Below are 13,284 nucleotides of genomic sequence, written 5' to 3' on the forward strand. Positions count from 1 at the left end.
TTACAGGAGTGGACTTTTTGCCCCAGTCCTGGGGCTTGAACTCAGGGCCCGGGCACTGTCCCCGAGCTTATTTTGCTCAAGCCTAGCACTCTATCAGCTTTTTCTGTTTATGTGGTACTGAAGACTCAAACCCAGGGCTTTATGCATGCTAAGCAAGCACTCTACCGCTGAGCCACATTCCCAACCCAGGAATGGATTCTTAGAGGCAAATAAAAATAGAGGTCCACAGGCCCCACACAGGTTCTGTCTCCTCCTTGGAATATTGGTGTTTTGATAAAGGACCTGCTTTTGGAACTAAAGGAGTAAACTGGTTATTGCGAATTATGGGGTATCTTTAGAAGAAATTTTTCAAATGCTTATATAATAATGTATGCAGAGAAATGTCATCCCTCCACATTGGTCCATTATCTGCCAAGTTTCTCCTCTGCCAACGCAATTAGCCACTGTTATTAGCTTTTTGTGTAACTTTCCTGAGCTTCTTTGCCCATATATAAGCAAATATGAATAGGCGTATTCTTGCTTTCCACTGTCTTTCCTTTGATGTTTTAATTAGCAGACAGTATACTATGCACACTATTTGGTAACGGGAATTTTTCTTTTAATAATACACCCAGGGCTGAGGTTATAGCTTAAATGATAAAGCACTTGCCTAACACACAAAAGGCCCAATGTAGTCCTTTCCAGAATAGTGTTCTTCTTGACAGCTGTCTAGTGTTGTGTCATATGGATATACCATAATTTAGCTCACCAGTCTTCTATTGATAGACATTTATGTGGTTTCTAATGTCATGTTGCTATAGCTAACTACTACAATGAGTAACTATGTCATTTCACATACATACAATCATATCTGTGGGAGAAAGTCCCAGAAATGCAATTGTCAGTACTTAGAATGTCATATGATTATGGGTCACTTGTAATTTTCAGTTCCTTTTCTTGTGAATTGCATGAATGACTATATTTCTACTGAATTGTTAGTCTGTTTTATTCCTACACATTTTTAAAAAAATTTTCAGTGCTGGGGTTGGAACTCAGGGCCTTATACATTCTATGCAAGTGCTGTACTACTTCCCATTCCCTCTGTCTAACTTGGAGGAGTGGTGAATTAAAAAAAACAAAACAGGAAATATAGCATATATATATTTCTGGTACTGGGGCTTGAACTCAGGGCCTGGGCACTGGGCCTGAGCTTCTTTAGCTCAAGGCTAACACTCTTCCACTTGAGCCATAGTGCCACTTCCAGCTTTTTCTGTTTATGTGGTACTGAGGAATCAAACCCAGGGCTTTGTGCATGCTAGACAACACTCTACAAGTAAGCTACATTCCCAGCCCTGTGATATATATGGTTTTCTTCTTTTCTTTTCCTTTTTTTTTCTCTTCAGAGCTGAAGACCAAACACTGAATTCAAAGCCTTCCACCGAGCTAAATCCCTAACCCCCCCTTTCTTTCTTTCTTTCTTTCTTTCTTTCTTTCTTTCTTTCTTTCTTTCTTTCTTTCTTTCTTTCTCTCTCTCTTTCTCTCTCTCTCTTTCTCTCTCTTTCTTCCTTCCTTCCTTCCTTTCTTTCCTTCCTTCCTTCCTTCCTTTTCTTTCTTTCTTTCTTTCTTTCTTTCTTTCTTTCTTTCTTTCTTTCTTTCTTTCTTTCTTTCTTTCTTTCTTTCTTTCTTTCTTTCTTTTTCTTTCGTCGTGGGGCCTGAACTCTGGGCCTGGGCACTGTCCCTCAGCTCTTCAGCTCAAGGCTAGTGCTCTACCACTTGAACCACAGCACCATTTCTGGCTTTTTCTGCTTATGTGGTGCTGAGGAATCAAACCCAGGGCCTCATGCATGCAAGGCAAACACTCTTCCACCGAGCCACCTTCCCAGCCCCTTCCTTCCTTCCTTCCTTCCTTCCTTCCTTCCTTCCTTTCCTTCCTTCCTTCCTTCCTTCCTTCCTTCCTTCCTTCCTTTCTTTCTTTCTTTCTTTCTTTCTTTCTTTCTTTCTTTCTTTCTTTCTTTCTTTCTTTCTTTCTTTCTTTCTTTCTTTCTTTCCTTCTTCCTTCCTTCTTTCCTCTTTCTTTCTCCCTTTCTCCCTTTCTCTTTCTCTTTCTCTCTCTTTTTCTCTCTTTCTCTCTCTCTCTTTCTTTCTCCCTCCCTCCCTCACTTCCTTCCTTCCTTCCTTCCTTTCTTCCTTTCTTCCTTCCTTCCTTCCTTCCTTCCTTCCTTCCTTCCTTCCTTCCTTCCTTCCTTCCTTCCTTCCTTCCTTCCTTCCTTCCTTCCTTCCTTCCTTCCTTCCTGATTATGGGGCTTGAACTCAAGGCTAGCACTCTACCACTTAAGCCGCTGGGCCACTTCTGGTTTTCTGGTGACTAATTGGAGATAAGAGTCTCACAGACTTTCCTGCATGGGCTGGCTTTGAAACGAGATCCTCAGATCTCAGCCTCCTAAGTAGCTAGGATTACAGGCCTGAGCCACAGGTGCTTGACTCTTTCTTTCTTTTCTTTTTTTTTGTGATGGTACAGGGGCTTGAATTTAGGGCCTCTCAGTCTTGCTTAGCTTTTTCCAGTCAAGGCTGGTGCTTTACCACATGTCACACATCCGTTTCCAGCTTTTTACTAATTAATGGGCCATAAAAATCTCAGATTGATAAGATTTTTCTTGCCTGAGCTGGCTTTAAACTAAGATCCTCAGATCTCAGTCTCCTGAGTAGCTAGAATCACAGGCATGAGCTATTGGCACCTAGCATTGCTGGTTTTCTTAACATTGGTAAATAGAGCTCAATTACCCTTACAGAAAACTGCCAATTTGCAACCTGTCTTGTGCCAACATTGTATCACTATGCTTTTGGACTTTTGCCCATCTGATAAGGGAGAAATAGTTTTTCATTGTTATTTTGTTTCACATTTGTTTTACTACAAGTGATAGAAAGAGATTCAATGTTTTCTTTTCTTTTCTTTTTTCTTTTTTTAAATCAGCGGTGGGGCTTGAATTCTGGGCCAGGGCACTGTCCCTGAGCTCTTCAGCTCAAGACAAGCACTCTACTACTTGAGCCACAGCACCACTTCTGGTTTTCTGGTGGTTAATTGTATATTAGTCTCATGGATGTTCCTGTTGGAGCTGACTTTGAACTTCAATCCTCAGATTTCAGCCTCCTGATTAGCTAGGATTACAGGCATGAGGCACCAGTGCCTGGCTTCAATGTTTTGTCTTATGACTATGGGCTGTTTGTTTCTGTGAACTGCCTAAATATCTGCTTTCCCGTTGAGTTTTTGCCACTCTTCTCCATCATTTTTTTCTTTATCTTGAAGTTTTTGTTTGATTGCTTGCTTGAGTATAATAGAAATTTTAGCCTTTTGTGATTTAAGTAATTCGTTTTATTCCTAAACTGTAATTTGGCTCCTTTTTTATTCTTTTTTTTGCTGGTCATGGACCTGAACTCTGGGCCTAGGCGCTGTCTCTCAGCTCTTCAGCTCAAGGCGAGCGCTCTACCACTTGAGCCATAGCGCCACTTCCGGCTTTTTCTGTTTATGTGGTGCTGAGGAATCAAACCCAGGGCCTCATGCATGCTAGGCAAGCACTCTACCTCTAAGCCACATTCCCAGCCCAAGGCTTTCCACTCTCACAAAGCTTTTTTGCTCATGGCTGACACCCTAGCACTTTGAGCCACATCTCCACTTCCAGCTTTTTGCTTGTTATTTGAAGATAAGAGTTTCTCATATTTGTCCTCTCTGGCTAGCTCCCAACTATAATTCTCAGATCTCAGCCTCTTGAATAGCTAGGATTATAGGTACAAGCCAGTAACACCCCAACTGCTGGTTATTTTGATACAGGAATTTTGGAACTGTTCTGCCTGGGCTGGCCTCAAACTTTGATTCTACTGCTCTTGGCCAGGGTTACAGGTATGAGACACTGATGCCCAGGTAGATTTTGGGGTGGTTTGAATTAGTCCATCTTTTTCTTTTAGGAGTGCTAGAGATAGACTCATAGTTAGAAAGACCTTTTTCCCACTCCAAGGTTATATCCGAGTTCTGCCATGCTTTTTTTTTTTCTAGGACTTTAATGGCTTCATTTTTATCATGTATAAATCTTTGATCTGTTTGGACTATTTCCTGGTATATGGTGGGAGGTATGGCTCCAACTTTATCATTTTCCAGATGGCTGACAAGAGATATTTTTTAACAGGGAGCTGGTCCAAAACACACCAGAGAACACTTTCTTCAGGAAAAGGTCACCCGCCTCAGCAGAAGGTGTGCGAATTATAGTAAGGAGCAGTTTTCTTTAATTAGCAAAGATTCATTTGTTCAACAAATATTTCTCCAGTGCCCACAGTATGCTGGGTACTTTTCTAGATACGGAAGCCAGAAAAGGGGGGTGGGGAGGGAAGATGATAGTTTCTGAATTTAAGGAGGGCACATTGTCTTGGGGGAAGACAGACAATAAATAAACAAGAAAATAAATATATACCACAGTAGATACTGCAGAGAAAAAATACGGTGTTCCAGTTACTATGGCTGTGTATCTCACTAGGCCAAAACTACAGAGTCTGTCCATTGGTGGTTTGAACAGAGCCCAGCCCAGCATAGGGCTCCCAACTGAAGACTTGAAGGTTAGTACCCCAATCATCTGAAGGCTGGTCACTTGTGTATTCGATGGTCAAAGCTGCCTGTTAGTAGGAGGCTTTCATTCTATTCCTCATGGATGTCCCTTGTGGTCTCTCCTTAGGAGCTAGTTTGGGCTTTAATGACATGGTAAATTCTGAGTAGGAACCTAAGATTTAGATAGGAGGCTTCACACTTGCTAAGTAGCTGCTCTATCACGTGAGCCACACTACAGCCCTTCCCATTCTTCCTGCTTGGTGGTGGAAGCTCTTGCAAACTGCTTCCTACCCTGATGTGACACAGTTTGGAGGAGAGGACCTTCATGAGATCTGAGCAGATGCCAGCACCATGTCCCTAAATAAACCTCTTCTTCATTAGCAACCTATGTCAGATATATTTTTTACTGTGATAAAAACTGATGTATACACTTTGCTTTATTGATTCTCCCTTAACTCTGTAGCTTCTATACTGCCATGCCTGGGGACTCTTCCCCTCACTGGAATATGAGGGCATCATGGCTTCATGCTCCTGGTATCTTAGCAACACTTGACTCTCCCCTGCACCCCACACCTCCTCCATAACTCCACACACCTACTCCATATGACCTTGTGCTGAAGAGTCACTTGGATGTCTTATTAGTAACTTCCTAAGATTCAAACCTGAACTGATTCCCACCCTTTGCTAGCAAAGCTCACTCATAGTCACTCTTATCAGAAAACGTTGCCTTGGTGCTTCTAGTTGCTCAAAGCAAAACCTTTGGAGTCCTTCTGGATCACAGTGACTATATAATTCATTATACAAAGGCTGGGAATGTGGCTTAGTGGTAGAGTGTTTGCTTTGCATGCATGAAGCCCTGGGTTCCATTCTTCAGTACCATTTACACTGAAAAAGCTGGAAGTGGTGCTGGGGCTCAAGTGGTAGAGTGCTAGCCTTGAGCAAACGAAGCTCAGAGACATGCCCAGGCCCTGAGTTCAAGCCCCAGGACTGGGAACACACACACACACACACACACACACACACACACACACACACACACACACACACACACACACACACACACACACACACACACTCTTCATTACACAAACCAGAAATGCCACAGACAAATAAGGATATATGGTCTATTCATTAACTCACATCCAAACCATCAACAAACTTGGCTAGTTTTATATTTTTTTAAAAAACATGCCCAGGGCTGGGAAGGTAGCTCAGTCAGTGGTAGAGTGCTTGCCTTGAGCTGAGATAAGAGTCTCATGGACTTTCCTGACCAGGCTGGCTTTGAAGTGTGATCCTCAAATCTCAGCCTCCTGAGTAGCTAGGATTCCAAGTATGAGCCACCAGCGTTGGACTATGAGACTTATCTCCAATAAATTCCTCAGAAAAACCAAAGTGGCACTGTGGCTCAAATGGTAGAGTGCTAGTCTTGAGTTGAAGATTTGAGGCATAGTGCCCAGGCCCAGAGTTCAAGCCTCACAACTGACAAAAAAAAAAAAAAAGAAGAAAAGAGTATGCTATTTTTCTGCTCAAATCCTTTATAGTTCCTGCTCTACTTTGGGTGAGCATCTCCCAAAGGCCTATGTGTTAATTCTTGGTCCCTAAGATGGTGACATTGTAAGTACCATTGCCTTTTAAGAGCTGGCACTTCTGGGAGGACTTTAGGCCATGGTACTATTACCTCTTCTTTTTTATTTATCTTTTTTTTTTTTTTTTTGTGCTGCTCCTGGGACTTAAACTTGGGGCCTGGGTACTATCTGTGAGCTATTTTTGCCCAAGTTTAGCACTTCACCACTTGAGCCACAGCTCCACTTTTGGTGGTTAATTGGAGGCAAGAGTTTTATGGACTTTCCTGCTCTGGCTGGCTTCAAACTACAATCCTCAGATCTCAGCCTCCTGAGTAGTTAGAATTACAGGTGTGAGCCATAGGTACCAGCTTTACTTCGTTGTCTTAACCAGAGGACAGTGATCATCACTTGCTATTTAAAAAATGATATGGTACATTGCCCATGTAATTGTAACGCCTCTGTATGGTATTTTCACAATTTAAAAAAAAATGATGTGGGTGGCCTAGTGGTAGAGCACTTGCCTTGCATGCCTGAGGCCCTGGGTTCAATTCCTCAGCACCACATAAGCAAAAAGAAAAAAGCCGGAAGTGGCACCGTGGCTCAAGTGGTAGAGCGCTAGCCTTGAGCTGAAGAGCTGAGGGACAGCGCCCAGGCCCAGAGTTCAGGCCCCACGATCGGACCCCCCCCCCAAAAAAAAAAAAAAAAAGAAATACCATCCCTTTGCTGGGTGCTGGTGGCTCACGCCTGTAATCCTAGCTACTCAGGAGGCTGAGATCTGAAGATCATTGTTCAAAGTCAGCCCAAGAAGGAAAGTCTGTGAGACTGTTGGTGGTGGTGGTGGTGGTGGTGGTTTTGGGGCTTGAACTCTGAGCCTGGGTGCTGTCCCTGAGCGCTTTAGCTCAAGGCGAGTGCTCTACAGTGCCACTTCTGGTTTTCAGAGTGGTTTATTGTAAATAAGCGGGGGTGGGGGGGGGGAGAAAAAGGGCTGGGAAGGTGGCTCAGTGGTAGAGCGCTTGCCTTGCATGCCTGAGGCCCTGGGTTCGATTCCTCAGCACCACATAAGCAAAAAGAAAAAAGCCGGAAGTGGCACCGTGGCTCAAGTGGTAGAGCGCTAGCCTTAAGCTGAAGAGCTGAGGGACAGCGCCCACGCCCAGAGTTCAGGCCCCACAACCGGACCCCCCCCCCAAAAAAAAAAAAGAGTCGGGGGCAGGAGAGGAGCTGGGAATGTGGCTTAGTGGTAGAGCGCTTGCCTCGTATGCATGAGGCCCTGGGTTCAATTCCTCAGTACCACATAAACAGAAAGAGAAAAAAAAAGATCTGGAAGTGGCAAGTGGTAGAGCACTCACCTTGAGCTGAAGAGCTGAGGGATAGTGCCTGGGCCCAGAGTTCAAGCTCCACAACTGACACACAAAAGAAAAGCAAGCAAGCAAGCAAGCAAGCAAGCAAGCAAGAGAGAGCATCACCTATTTGTATTTTGAGTTTTCTGCCCTGCCCTTGATGACAGCTGCTGTTTTCCTTCTTGGCCTGGGCCCCTCCTCCATTAATCCAAGGTATTCCAGGCTACAACTGCTCCACAACTAGTTTATCAAGTGCACCAGAATTAGAGGTGAAAGAAGGGCTGTTCTATGACTTTTAGTCACTGTTTGGACTGCTTTCAAGTTCTTTTGTCTTTTTAATTTTTCCTGTATAATTGTTTCCTGGAAGGTGATTCTCAGCAAGCTGAGTGGAACTGTGTCTTGTTGCTGAATTAATTGAGCCATTTAGAATTGGTTAGGGTCCTTGCCTGCATTAAACTTTGTGTTAAACCACATTGGACTGACTGGTTAGTTCATTCACACAAATAATAGTGTGGACTTACAACTAAAATAGACAAAGATCCTTGCCTGTTTTTGTGTGTTGTTGTTGTTTGCCAGTCCTGGGGCTTGAACTCAGGGCCTGGGCACTGTCTCTGAGCTTCTTTTGCTCAAGGCTAGCACTCTACCACTTGAGCCCCAGCACCACTTCTAGCCTTTTTTGTTTATGTGGTACTGAGGAATGGAACCCAGGGCTTCATGCATGCTAGGCAAGCATTCCACCACTAAGCCACCTTCCCAGCCCAAATTTCATTCCTTTTTCTTTTCTTTCTTTCTTTCTTTCTTTTTCCAGTCTAGGGGCTTGAACTCAGGGCCTAGCCACTGTCCCAGAGCTTTTTCACTCAAGGCTAGCATTCTACCACTTTGAGCCACAGTGCCACTTCTTGCCTGTTTTGAGCTCACATTCTAGAGGAAGAAGGTAGACAACAATAAGTGGGTACAATACTGAATGTGCAGGTGGTGTTGTGTACTATAAAGAAACCTTCAAGCAGAGAAAGGCCATAGGCTATGGAGGTGGTCCTGAGAAACTTCCATGAGAAGATGAAAACAGATTCAAACTCTTCCCCACCCCTGGCCCAGAGTATAGCAGTATCAAAAGTCAGGGAATAATATGGATCCAGTGCTTCCTAACACACTAAGAATAATGCCTGCATTCCTTTACACTGCATGCAGGGTGGAGGTGGCTCAGCTCCTGGCTGCTGCCTGATCTCATCATCAGCCTCCATACCCTTTACTTACTTAACTCCCACTGCACTGGCCTCCCCTCACACACCCCAAGCACATTCCTGTCTCGGGGCTTTTGCATAATCCCTTACTGCCCCTTCATTTTATTCTGGTCTCTGCCCATGTAATCAGTAAGGCCTTCTGTGGGACTAACCCAGGGTTCTCCCCTTTGTGTGGTCTTTTCTTTTCTTTCTTTTTTTTAATTTATGATTTTTTTTATTGTGAAAATACTGTACAGAGGAGTTACAATTACATGGGCAAGATAATGAGTACATTTCTTATCAAGCATTGTTGCCTCCTCCTCTGTTTCCCCTTCCTGTGTGGTCTTTTCTCAATTGGAATCTAAGGTGACCCATGACTTGGTAAAACCAAGCAGGATAGGGCAGAAGCAGTGCTGTGCCACTTCTCCAACTAAGCCTTTAAGACTCTCTAGTAGCTTTTTTTTTTTTTTCAATGTTAATTTTGAGAACAAAATGTTAATTTTGAGAATAGCCATATAAGAAGTTGGCTACCAGGCTGGGAAGGTGGCTCAGTGATAGAGCGCTTGCCTTGCATGCATGAGGCCTTGGGTTCCATTCCTCAGCATCTCATAAGCGGAAAAAACTGGAAGTGGCACTGTGGCTCTAGTGGTAGAGCCCTCGCCTTGAGCTGAAGAGCTGAGGGACAGCACCCAGGCCCAGAGTTCAAGCCCCCTGCCCGACAAAAAAAAAAAAGTTGGCTACTTTACTAGAATGACACCTGAATAGGTCTTGTGGAGACAAAAAGGCCAAGTCCAATCATCCCAACACCATCTTTTTAAAATTATTATTTTATTTATTTTTGTCAGTCGTGGGTTTGAACTCTGGGCCTAAGCGCTGTCCCTCAGCTCTTCAGCTTAAGGCTAGCACTCTACCACCTGAGCTACAGTGCCACTGACTTTCCTGCCTGGGCTGGCTTTGAACTGCGATCCTCAGATCTCAGCCTCCTGAGTAGCTAGGATTATAGGCGTGAGCCACCGGTGCTTGGCTTTTTTTAAAATAAGAATATGAAAAGGTACATTTCTTTTCTTTTTTTTTTTTTTTTTGTCAGTTGTGGGGCTTGAACTCTGGGCCTAGGCGCTGTCCCTCGGCTCTTCAGCTCAAGGCAAGTGCTCTACCACTTGAGCTACAACGCTACTTCCGGTTTTCTGGTGGTTTATTAGAGATAGGAGTCTCAGGGTCTCTCCTGCCCGGGCTGGCTTTTAACCGCGATCCTCAGATCTCAGCCTCCTGAGTAGCTAGGATTACAGGCGTGAGCCACCAGCGCCCGGCTACATTTATTTTCTTGAAAAGAGAGAACAATGTCTTAAAATTAGTCTTAAAATCTGAGGTCACATGTTGCATGCAGCAAAAAATGGATTTTTTTGAACAAGGTAAGTTTATTAAGAGTGGTATATCTTGGCTGAACACTGTTTCATACCCATAATCCCAACTTCTCAGAAGCCTGAGATCTGAAGATCACAGTTCAAAGCCGGCATAAACAGGAAACTCCATGAGATTCCTATCCCCAATTAACCACCAAAAAGCTGAAAGTGGAGGTATAGCTCAAGTGGCAGAACACCAGCCTCAAGAGAAAAAGGTCACGGACAGTGCCCAGGCCCTGAGTTCAAGCCCCAGTACTAGCACACTAAAAACATACAAGAGTGGAATACTTTGGCTCTGATGTGACCTTTAGGGTCAGAATGTTCCCTAAGAGGAGAAGGGAGAAGGGAAAGCAGGCAGGCATCTACTCGGCTTCAAAGTAGTAAGAATATCCAACCGTCATTGTGAGGAAGTTGTCACTCTCCCTTTTTCTACCTAGACAGTTTCTTGGTCAAAGCACTCTTTAAATAAAGAATAAAATGTCATATAGTATACCTGTTTTTACATATTTTTGAGCAACCTCTATATTATTACTCAAATTAAAGAAAACTTGTCAACAGGGTATTAGTCTTTTCCACTTAGTTAATTAACTCCTTCTACTTTTGTACATCTGCTATGTGTTTCTACCTTCAATAAGTGCACAATGATCCATATAATCAGGTTCAGCAAGAGGCATGTCCATATGCAGGGCGGTGGGGGTCCTGAGACTGGGGCTTCATATAATGCGGGGACAATGCCTTCATGAAAAGAGACAGGGATACATTTTAGAGATATTAAATGTTTTTATCTCTCTGCCAACACCATTTTTAAACCATCCCTACTCTCACACATGTGTGAGCCATCTTGGTCTTTAAGCCCAGTTAAGAACCAGATGACTGCAGCCCAGAGCAAAAGAACCACCCAGCTGAGCTCAGCCGGTCCATGAAACTTTGACATACAATAAATACTGCTGTTTTCAGTCACCCATTTTTTTTGGGGGGGTCCGGTTGTGGGGCCTGAACTCTGGGCCTGGGCACTGTCCCTCAGCTCTTCAGCTCAAGGCTAGCGCTCTACCACTTGAGCCACAGCGCCACTTCCGGCTTTTTTCTTACGTGGTACTGAGGAATCAAACCCAGGGCCTCATGCATGCAAGGCAAGCACTCTACCACTGGGCCACCTTCCCAGCCCCTCAGTCACCCATTTTTTGAGGTGGCTTGTCATGTAGCAACAGATGACTATAGCCTTTCCTGCCCACTTCAGATCAATTACTCCCTATTTCCTTTCTCTGCTTTCTGTACAGTACTTACAAAGGTCCTGCTATCAAGTCATGTGGTGCAAGCTTGTAATCCCAGCTGTTATGGGAGGCACAGGCAGCAAGATCATGGCTAGCCTAGGGGTGGGGAATGAAAAACCCTCAGGAAAAACAAAAGCAAAAAGGGATTATGCTTTGGTTTAAGTGATAAAGTGCCTGCCTATCAAGTATGAGGCCCAAGTTCAAATCCGATTTCATAGTCCTGGAGCTCAGTAAATATGTGTTGGATGAATGAATATTTGAGTATCTAATCTTTTATAGCTAGCCTTTTGTGCAGATGACCATTTCTTTCTGAGTGTAAGATCTGCTCCTGGATGGCCAGCAGACTCCACCCTCCTCGCAGCAAAGTCTCCACCCAGTACCTGCGTTACCTAGGCAACTGGCACACCTGGAAGAGGTCACCTCTGCAGCAGTTGAGGTCACATCTGAATTTGATGTGGCCACACCTTTCTCCGCCCATACCCTAGATAAGGCCTAGCCCAGGCACTGAAGACCTCTTTTCTAGCTCTTTTCTCTCTCTTTCCCAGCTCTCTCTTTTCCAGCTCTTAGCTCTCTTTCCCAAGCCTTTCCCCACCGCGTGGAGGACCAAGATGGCCTGGTGCCAGCCGGAACGATGAATAAACCTACCCCTTACCTGAATACCACATGCGTGGTGTGGTTCTTACTCGGTTACCTCTTTTTAAAAACCTAACACTGAGGAAGAAACAGACTCCCAGCTCATAAGGACACATAGTGCATGGCTTGCAACTGACCTCAGGCATGAGAATCCAAACATTTTTGCTGAACTACTACATAGAAGACTAATGCCAATACTGGTTTCTAGGAAGGGGCCAAGCCAGCCCAGGTACGAGGAAGAGATGGATGGAGAACCTTGACCCAGGTTTTGGTTCTTAGTGCCCAGCACTGAGCACTGTCAACACAACAACTGCCCCCACGAGGAGCCTCCTAAGCTCCCTGTATCTCTCTACAAAGGGGCTGATTTGTGTCTCTACCACTGTCCACACAGTTGCTATTTCAGGTCTCTGCTGCGTTCTTTGGCCTGACATTTCCTCAGCAGATTCCAGGCCCAGTGTACCATTTTAGCTGACGTGGGTGAGCGTTTCGCAGGGACAGCAGATGGATGGAATGACAAATAGCAGTATGGCGGGACAGCTGAGAAGTACTTTTTCCTGTGTTGGAGCTGTTGGCTGTGCAAGAGCTCCGATGTAGTCTAGACACGCTGGGAAATCAGAGTGTGCTAACGCACAGCTGGCAGGCCAGCTTCCATTTCTTTTATTTATTTTCCTTTTTTCTTTTGGTTGGTCATGGGGCTTGAACTCAGGGTCTGGGCACTGTCCCTGAGCTCTTCTGTGCTCAACGTTAGTGTTCTACCACTTTGAGCCACAGTTCCACTTCTGGTTTTCTAGTGTTTAATTGGAGATGAGAGTCTCACAGACTTTCCTGCACAGGCTGGCTTTGGACTGAGATTCTCAGATCTCAGCCTCCTGAGCAGCTAGGATTATAGGCGTGAGCCATCAGTGCTTGCACAGGTTCTATAGCTTGCACCTGGTAGTGGGTCTTTGCCCCATGTCCCATGGGCCCCATATGTCCTGCTCTTCACAAGGCCAGAAAGTAATTACTTTTTCTGAAATATTTTATTTATTTATTTTAAGGAGGGCAGCCCTTAGATTCTGCTTTTGGAAAGAACTATTAGAATTAATAGCTCTTGTGTGTGTGCGCGTGTGCACTCATGCACGCGCACAATGCCAAGGATCAAACCTTGGTGTTTTCTAGGCGTGCATTTTATCGCAGAGCTATACTCACTGGCCTCTATTCTTGTTTTATTGTACCTCTATGGTACCTTATATTAATGGCAAGTGATAGCCATTTTCCACTGTAGTAGTGAGAAACAAGTTTCTTTTTC

The sequence above is a fragment of the Dipodomys merriami genome, unplaced genomic scaffold (assembly GCF_024711535.1).
Source record: "Dipodomys merriami isolate MVZ:Mamm:240054 unplaced genomic scaffold, mDipMer1.0.p SCAF_7, whole genome shotgun sequence".
Classification (NCBI taxonomy): domain Eukaryota; kingdom Metazoa; phylum Chordata; class Mammalia; order Rodentia; family Heteromyidae; genus Dipodomys; species Dipodomys merriami.